Source organism: Quercus suber, unplaced genomic scaffold (assembly GCF_002906115.3).
Source record: "Quercus suber isolate HL8 unplaced genomic scaffold, Cork oak 2.0 scaffold_562, whole genome shotgun sequence".
Lineage (NCBI taxonomy): Eukaryota > Viridiplantae > Streptophyta > Magnoliopsida > Fagales > Fagaceae > Quercus > Quercus suber.
In genome coordinates, this window is record NW_027070007.1 from 1 (window position 1) to 9,754 (window position 9,754).

General features: G+C 34.9%; 1 long non-coding RNA gene across 1 annotated transcript; it reads right to left on the bottom strand.

Moving 5' to 3' along the window:
- Positions 1 to 66: 66 nt before the first annotated feature.
- Positions 67 to 1,053, bottom strand: LOC136063702 (uncharacterized). Its single transcript, XR_010625320.1, has 3 exons — positions 606 to 1,053; positions 261 to 348; positions 67 to 81 (listed from the first exon to the last, which is right to left on the bottom strand). It is a non-coding gene; the product is annotated as an uncharacterized LOC136063702 (long non-coding RNA).
- Positions 1,054 to 9,754: the final 8,701 nt, after the last annotated feature.

Here is a 9,754-nt window from a genome sequence, read left to right on the forward strand (position 1 = left end):
CCCAAATTTTGAAGACACTGTCTTGTCATTGATTAGCTTCTGACCATTATAGCATAAGCAAAAGTGCCCCACACATGACACCTAATCACATCAAATTCAAAATTGGAAATCCATTTGTCAAAAACAAAGCATTTACATTACAAATTAACTCAAATAGTCAAAACCCATTTACTCAAATACACTCAACTATACAGTTCTGAAACTTTTTTTTTTTTTTTTATCATCTGAAAAATTAATTAATTAACGAGGCAGAGTTTTACCATGAGATTTCATCAGCTGAAGAAGCAAAAACTTCCTCTATGGCTTGCTTGAGTTCTGCCACCGTGGCATTCTTCGCAACAAAAACATCTGTGGAATCAAAACAAAAAAAAAAGACCAATGTCAAAATTATATTAATTTTAAACACAACAAATACATAAGTCTATTAGCTTTTTTTATTTTTTTTTTTTTTTTTTTGCTATTTCCTAACACAATCAAGAAACAAGAACAATGGGTTTGCATATATGAGGCCAAAATATAAAATATTTTCAAAAAATTATAATATTAAAAAAAAAAAAAAAAAAAAAGAAACCGAGAATGAGAAGGAGAAGGAGAAGGGTACGGACCGAAGAGAGAAGCGTCGAGTTTGAGGACAGAGAGTTTGAGAAAGAAGGGTTGAGGCAGTTTGTGGTACTGGTGGTACCGTACGAACAACCCTGATGAATTCGCTACTACGTCGTCGTTCGATGTCGGCGTGATATTACCGTTACTACTCTCACTGCTGCTGCTGCTACTACTCAGACTCTCTCCTCTTCCTCTTCACTGATGCTTCTTCTGCTTCTGCTTCGCATTGTACTTTTCAAAAACCAAAAGAACAACCAAAAAAAAAAAAAAAGCAATTTCTTTGTTCTGAGATTTTGGGTCAAGAACAAAGTTTAAGGGTTTGTTTGTTTGTTTGTTTTCTGGTTTTGAATTTTATTTTTGATTCAAAGAGCAACGGAACGAAGAGAGAGAGATTTTTTTGGGGATTTGGTATGAGCGTTTGTTTTTGTTTTGTTTTGTTTTGCTGTTTGCTTTTGGAAATTATAGAGTTGAGCAACCGACCGTTAGACTGGCGCTCCTATCCAAGCGTTCCTACACGTGTGCAGTAAATTTACTTTTGTATTTCACGGCACCGCCAGCCTCTCTCAGGTTGGAGTTTTTTTTTTTTTTTTTTTTTTTTTTTTTTTTTTTTTTTGAGATAGGATTCTACTAACCTAATTTATATGAATGAGGCTTGCACCTCGATTTTTTTCACACTTCAAATACCTACAAGCACTTATATTTATGAAGTAATTATCATACTAAGTGTACAAGGTCAGTTGACAAGTTTGTTATATTGGCTTTTAATTAATAGATAGACCTACCTATTTTATTATTTAGTCTAAGAAAAAGTTGATATGTTAAAGATATTAATTTAGAAAATATTTTTTAAAATATTTTATTGGAAAGAAACTAATTTTTTTCAGTTTTTTTTTTATATTTCCCATAAAAATGTGGTATTAAAATGTTTCTTAAATTTTTATTAAATATTTTTTCCCTTAAATGATCCATTAATAAATACTTAAGGGCATTTGTTAACTGGACCTATTTATTTATTATTGAGAATTTCTTATAAAAATTTTCATTAATTTAGGACTCTATATATATATATATATATATATTTAGTTTATTCTAAAAATATATATATTCAATTGTTAGGAATATTTTTCAAATAAAAATATGCAAAATATCATTATGGTCTTATATTTTGAAGTTACTGTTATTTAGGTCCATACGTTTTTGTAGCAGTTAATTTGGTTATGTTTTTCAACATGCAGTTAATTTTTGTTAGTGAGTTAACAATGAGAACTAAATTGATTGTAAATTGAAGGAAAAAAAAAAAAAAAACCAAATAAAGAAACCAAATTGACAACTAGAAAAATTTTATTTTGGTGGTACTTTTAACATCATTGCCCTTTTTACAATAGCCTTTATAAAAAATTGGTACAAAATGTTCTAATATGACAACCAAAACATTTATTACAAGAACTCATAATTAAAATTCAAATACATTTCAAATTTCTGAAAGCAGAGACTCTTCTTCTTTAAGCCATTTGCCTCTAAGTGCAATTAGAAAAATCACCCTCCTATGAGTAAGTAATGAGAAGTTACACGTTGACACAATAGGAGATTTGGAGGTGAGAGGGAAGTTCCACCTTGTAAGCATTGTTATTGATCTTTGTTAACTTGCATGGACCAACCTTTTGACATGCAACTTGACAACAGTGCTAGCAGGTTGTTTTTCCTTGGTTAGGATTACCTGTAACTGCATGTTTGTATGAATAATATTGTATGTTTTGATATTTATGAATGGGCATTGCTATGCATGTTTACTCTAGAATGCAATTTCAAATTATTCATCCTTAACATGCTCTAATCAACATACTCAGTATTATCGGAAACTTTTACTTTCTCCAGTATCAGTGTTAGAAATTATTGAAGACTTTTCACTGTATCAGTATTTAAAATGATCTTCTAACAGTCACTGTTCACCGTCATTGTTTATTGTCACTATTCACATCTATCACTATGTGTGCAGGGATTCCTTCATTGTGCAAAAACTGTTAACGCAAAGATTCCATCAGAAGAATGTGGAATTATTATAGTTACTGTGCAGAACTGCTTACTTTTACTATTTATTGTATTATTATGAATGTATTGTTCACTTTTTGTTTTTTTTTTTTTTACTTTTGTATGCCTATATATATGGCATTTGTAAGAGTCGTTAGAGGCAGGCTTTATAAAGGCTTCAGAAGCAGAATAAAGCTAGAAACCTTAAGAGTTCCAGGCCTTTCCTCTCTCAGTGATTTGCAGGACTGAAGCTAAGGCAAGCATTAGGCAACCTTAAGTCAGTTTCCTTTCTCTCTCAGTTTCTTAGGTGTTCCCTGATTTGTATTAGGAGTTTAGGACTGTATTCATTCTCTATTTTCATTTTCTGTACTCATTTTCTATACTCAAATCTTGTACTCGTTTTTGTTTCCATCTATTTTTTTTGTTTGGCATCATTTTCTACTTTGTCTTCCCCTTCACTTTTTTTAAAAAAAAATTTTCCTAACAACCACCCACAAATAGAGAGAAAGACTGTTCTTTAACATGAAAAGTCATTGATAGTAGAACCCACATATTTGATTTTTTTTATGAAAATGCCACTGTATTAATTTTCTAGAATATGAAAACACCAAAAAGTTATATTCAGTTTTTATATTCAAATCCTATTTTTTTAGATACTAAAAATGAAAAATGAATACAAATACAAAGCCAAACAAATTTTTTTAGTGGTGAGTCCCAACAAAAACAGAAAATGAATACAAAATACACTCCTTTTTTGCTCAAACCAAACGTGCCTCCCTTATCAATCCTCAAAAATCCATTCCTTGTAAAAGAAAAAATAAACCTTGTGTCTAAAAATTATCCTTGTATTATTTTGAAGCAATTTGAATGAATATCAATATTTGAAGTATAATTCAGGTAAGTTTTCAAATCTTTTCAAAATAGATTTTTATTATCAGTTTTTGCATATTGTATTTTTAGTGTGTGTTTGGGTAGAGATTAAAAATTATAATTATTTCACTATTCAGCTTATTTTTGTTACTATTTATGGATCTCACTGTACTTTTTGGCACTATTTATGGGCCCCATTATACTATTTCAACTAACATTTACCTTTATTTACAATATTTTTAGGAATAATTTTTCAGTTTCAACAAAATAAACGGTATCCATACACACCCTTATTCTATTCTTGTAGCATGTTTCTTTCTTAGCATCCATCCATATTATTCTCTTCATTTCACTCATTCGTATTGCCTCCTGGGTTGTTAATGGTATATATGTACTTTGAATATATAATTTGTAATGGGTCTCTAATAATATGCTTATATGGATATGGGTGTGATTAATGATTAATTTAATTCTTCTCTACATAAAGCTAATCTCTTGTTGTGGTTGAATTTATAATTTTATGTGTGTGCTTAGGACTAGATGAATTTTTTTGGATAATGAAGTTGGATATATATTGGTTAGTTGATTCATCAACCCATGCATGATGTATACATGGTTTAATGAAGGTGTTTGAATCTTAAGATTAGTTGCATGAATCATGAATTAAATTTATGCATGGATCCATTCATCAAAGTATAAATTTATATGATTTATCGTTGCATCAAAAAAAAAAAAAAAATTATATGATTTATCCTCGTATTTGAACATGAGTTTGCATGCTAGCTTTTTAGTTAGTATTGTGAATCCCATTATTCTCAAGTCAAAAGCTTGATATATCCAAAAGCATTTTTCAAGGTGATTTCCAAACTCTTGTTTTCAAAAGTAAAGAGTGTTTCGAAGTAAAATCTATTTTCAAAAGTGTTTTTTAAAGAATGTTCCAAATCATATTCAAGTTCTTAAAATTTGATTCATAAAAATGTTTTTTTTTTTTTTCCAAGAGAAAGTTTCTTCTAAAAATCCCATGAAAACCTTTTTCCTAAAAAAAAATTTCCCAAAAACCCAAGGGATTTTTTTTTTTTTAATCCTTTTCCTAGGAAATTTAAAAAATTAAAAATTAAAAAAATTAAAAAAAAAAACCCTGAAATATTCCTTTAAAAAATAATTTTCTTAGAAAAAAACTTTTTCTTAAAAACTCGTGGGATTTCCTTTCAAATACTATTTTCCTAGAAGATATATTTTCCAAAAATTCATGGGATTTTATTTGTAAAAACCTTTTTCTTTAAACCATGCCAAATCCTAACCTGCTCGGTATTAAGTTAGGGGAGGCGGTGCCATTTTTTTAAATCCGTTTCTTGTCACATTGGTACATATGTGCCTCTCTTTTTTTTCTTTTTTTTTTTCTTCTTTCTTTGTCTCTACTTGTCTTCTTCTTCTTTCTTTTGTTTTGCTTTTGAGTCAAGCAATTCAATTCGTTATTGATTTTCTCTATGACTCATAACATGCCCTTTTTCTAAGGTGCCAATGTTTTCAATGACTAATCCTCCAATTGGAAAGTTGGTCTGGGCAATAATTTCAACAATTGTTGCAGTGTAGTTTATTCATGGTTATAAATCGGTTCACAAAGCGTAGGTTAATTTCCATACCAATCCTATCTTTTTTTGGTTAAGGGGAATTATATTAACAAAGCTAAAGCTCCAACAGAGAAACAGGACAAAGCCTGTTCAAGTACGAGCCATTGAGATCAAAATCTAACAAACTGGAAATATCCACAGTTGGACTTTCAAAAATAGTAAACTCAGCTTCTTGAAGACCTCCCATCCTGGCTAAGGCATCCACACAACGGTTTGCTTCTCAGAAACAATGCTTGAAACGAATTTGAGGGATTTGCTGTATCAAGTGTCTACAATCATCCATGAGAGCAGAAGCAAAGATATTAGAATATTTGGGGTTCACAACAGCATCCACAATAGACTTAGCATCCAACTCTACTTCTACTGCTAATATGCTGCGATTAACACATAAATTAAGACCGTCTCTAAGTGCCCAGAGTTCAGCAAGAAAACTAGTTGTAATTCCTATTTTTCGAGCAAACCCAACTACCCATCCACCCTCTTCATTGCAAATCAAATCCCCTCCACCTGCCAAACCCGGATTTCCAAGGGAAGAGCCATCTGTGTTCAATTTCAACCAACCTGCTACAAGTTTAGACCATCGGATTGGCCTAACAATTCTAACAATGGGCTCCTTGGCTGGCGCAGCACAGAAGTTGTACTCAAATGCCCTTTGGACAATTTCCTTTGCCAAATGGGGATTCAGCCCAAGACTCCTAAAGACCTTGTGGTTCCTATGCTTCCAAATAAACCAAACAGCAAAAAGAAATTGAATACTCAAAGGAATGTGCAGCTGACCTGTGTGTTTCTTGATTGTACTATTGACTTTTAACCACTTCTGGATATCTCTTTCAAAGAAATGATTGTCCACATCACGCATTCACAATTGACTCCAGATATGCTTCACAATCCCTTAGCGCATGCAATATGGACTCATTGGTTGAATGACACAATGGGCATGAACTCTCAGGAACAATACCCCTTGAAAGGAGACAATCTTTTACTCCTATACTATTATGCAAGCAAAGCCAAACAAAAGATTGAATCCTGGGCAGAATTTTTACTTTCCAAATCCAGCTCCCCTCAAACTGAGCACCATGACCCACCCTAGTAGCTACCTTATAGGCAGACCCAATATTGAATGTACCATGCTCTAAATCTATCCAAGTTAACTTATCCCCTCCTCTCAAAGCCAAAGCAACTGGAATTGCCTGAAGCTCAAGTTTTGTTGGCTCCGGAAAAACAAAAGGAATTTTTGTCCAATCCCATCTACCAACAGAAACAACTTCCCTCACTCTTAGGTCCATCGCTTCTCGGGTCAGGGGGCCCTGAATGGCTTGTCGGAGAGGGCCCATCTTAGTCCAGCTATCATTCCAAAGACTAAGATAACTATCACTTCCAATGGTCCATCTAACTCCTTTTTGAAACACCTCAGCTCCCTTTTTCATTGCAGACCACACCCTAGAGCAAGGCAATCTGTCTCTATTACTTGAATTAATTCTTCTGGTACTACAATATTTACCTTTAAGGACCTGAGCCCATAAAGAACTTCCTTCTGTCTGAAATCTCCAATTAAGTTTTGCTAGAAGGGCCAAATTTTTTCCCTTAACCGACTGGATCCCTAAGCCACCCTCCTCTTTAGTCTTAGTAACCTTTTCCCAGTTCACCCAATGAGTCTTTTTTGCAGTTTCCGAGGAACCCCAAAGAAAGTTCCTATCAACTCTATCAATGCCCTCAGAGATTTTGCCAGGTAAATAAGCACATTGCATAACATAATTAGGGATAGTAGAGGATGCATGCTTGACCAAAAAAGCTCTACCTACCAAAGAAAAGAGGTTTGCCTTCCAGCCTGCAAGCTTCTGCTTCACCCGATCCAAAACAAAGTTGAAATCATTAGTTGAAGGGCCAGAGTGTTTAATAGGAATGCCAAGATACTTTCCAATATTTGGTGTAGATTGAAAGGCCAAAATATTACAGAGAGAAACTCTCATGTCCCTATCCACATTTGGTGAAAAATATACTCTGGATTTTGCCTTACTAACTATTTGCCCTGATCGATCACAGAACTCATTCAACACCTCTTAGACAATAGTGCAATTCGCATGGTCAACTCTAGCAAATAGCACTAAATCATCTGTAAAGAAAAGGTGAGAGAACGCCAAACCTCCCCTAGCTAATTTCTCAGGGATCCAGCTCTTAGAACTACACTATGCTTCAATAAGGTGGCCAAGCAATTCCATACATATAACGAAGATGTACGGAGATAAAGGATCTCCTTGCCTAATTCCTCTAGAGGGAAGAATTTGATCCAACCTTGCTCCATTTACTAAAATAGAGGTATTTACCGACAAAATATAGCTCATGATAAGCTTTATAAGCCCTTGAGGAAGATTTATTCTAATAAGCATCTCCCTAACAAAGCTCCACTCGAGCTTGTCGTAAGTTTTCTCCAAATCTATTTTGATTGCCATATACCCAACCTTTCCCTTCTTTCTACTCACAATATGGATAAGTTCTTAGACTAAAATGGCATTGTCCGTACCCCTTCTACTCGGAACAAAGGTAGTCTGAAAAGGAGAGATAACTTGGTCAAGCAGTGGTCTCAATCTTGCAACTATTACTTTCGACACAACCTTATACACCGTGTTGCAAAGACTGATTGGGCGGTAGTTGCTTAGGGTTTCCGGGTCAGGAATTTTGGGAATGAAAGAAATGAGAGTACTGTTTAAGAACTCCGGAACTTCTTTCAACAGAAAAACCTTCTTAACTTCCTCTATTACAGACCTGCCTACTACGAGCCAAAACCGTTGGAAAAAGCCAGCGTGAAGGCCATCAGGCCCAAGGGCCTTGCAAGCTTTCAGGGACCAAAAACCTGCTCTAATTTCCTCATCAGTAACATCTGCATCAAGACTATCCCGGTCCTCATCAGTGATGCAAGCATGCCAAGTGCTATCAGGCTGAATATGACGAGGAGCAGAATAAAGAGACGTACTATACAACTTTGCAAACCCATTACGGATCACCTCCTTCACCTCGTTCTCATCATGCACCCATTCTCCAGTGTTAGACATGATAGCACCAATAGTGTTTCTCTTCCTTCGTACCAAGGTTGAAACATGGTAGAAGGAAGTGTTACGATCACCGAACATCATCCAGTTCACTCTAGATTTCAAAGCCCAAAGCTCCTTTTCTTGGCTGAGAACACAAGCTAGGTTAGCTTAGAGTTGCCTTTCCAATATAACAAGATTATGAGACGGCCTAAGAGCTAAGCTTTTCTAGGCTCCATTCAACCTAGCCATAATCCTTCTCTTTTTTGCAAAGATATTACCAAAATGAACTTTATTCCAGTCTGAGGCATCCCGCGAGAATTTAGTAATAGCACCCTGGAGGTAAAGGCCCTGACTCCAAGCTTGTTGGACAACCCTAGGGAAGGAAGGGTCCGAGAGCCAAAAGCTCTGGAACATGAAAGACACATTAGGTTTGGACCACTCAGAAGGCCTGGTTTCCAGCAGAACCAGACAGTGGTTCGAGTGACAATGAGTTAGGTGAGTAATTTTAGCTTCAGGATTTACAAAAAATCTATCTATTCTTTCTTGGATGAGAATGTGAGCATCTCTACGATTAGCCCAAGTAAACCTTAAACCCGAGAACCCCAGATCAATCATATTACATCTGTCCAGACAGTCCTTTAGAAGGAGAGACCTCCTGATGCTGACATCTCTGCCTCCTAACTTATCAGCACTAGAAAGAGACTCATTAAAATCCCTTGTAATAACCCAGGGCATGCCATGCAATTCCACAACATTTATTAGATTATTCCACAGGATAAACCTTTCAGCAAACCTAGGACTAGCATAAATAGCTGAAAATAGCCAAGACAGGTTGGAAGTTCGTACCTTAATGGTAACATGAATTTCTTGTTCTGTTTTTTCCATAAGGGTAACTTCTACTTTGTTTGAATTCCATAGAAGCCATTATCCCCCCATACAGCCAATCGTATCTGTATGAATCGCTCCATCAAAAGGCAATCTGTCTGTAATGCCTTTTGCTCTCTCCCCTCCCAAACGAGTTTCCATAACCACAAACACAGTCAGATCATGAACACGAGCCAACTCCTTAACATGACTGTTAGGACATATATGTTTTAACTTGTTTAAGAACATATGTCACTTAATTATGTAAATTGGCTAATCCTTTGACAAAACGCACTTTGCTTGTAATTTGGTAGTTCTAGGTGTTTTTAATACTTCAAGAAATAATGTTTCAAGGTCAAGTGTTGAAGTCATCAAGTCTGTCCAAGAGAAAGCAAGTTGAAGTGCAGAATTTTTAAAGCTCGACACCTCTCGATAGCTACCTCGACACCTGCTATCTGTCGAGATTTAAAAAGTCAGATTTCCAATCTGATTTTCTTGGGATCCGTGAATATGTTTTTGGGCCTTCTTTTCTTCTAACCCTAAACATATAAAATGATTATTTTAAGAGCCGTTTTGGGTGACACAAGTTGCATTATCATTGAGCAATCTCTGTTTAAGCAAATTGTGATCAACAGACGAAGTTCTTGACCTAGTTCATCTTCCATCAAGAAGTTGCTGTGTATTTGCACCATAGGGTTTTGTAACCAAGCATCTTCCTGCTATTCATCA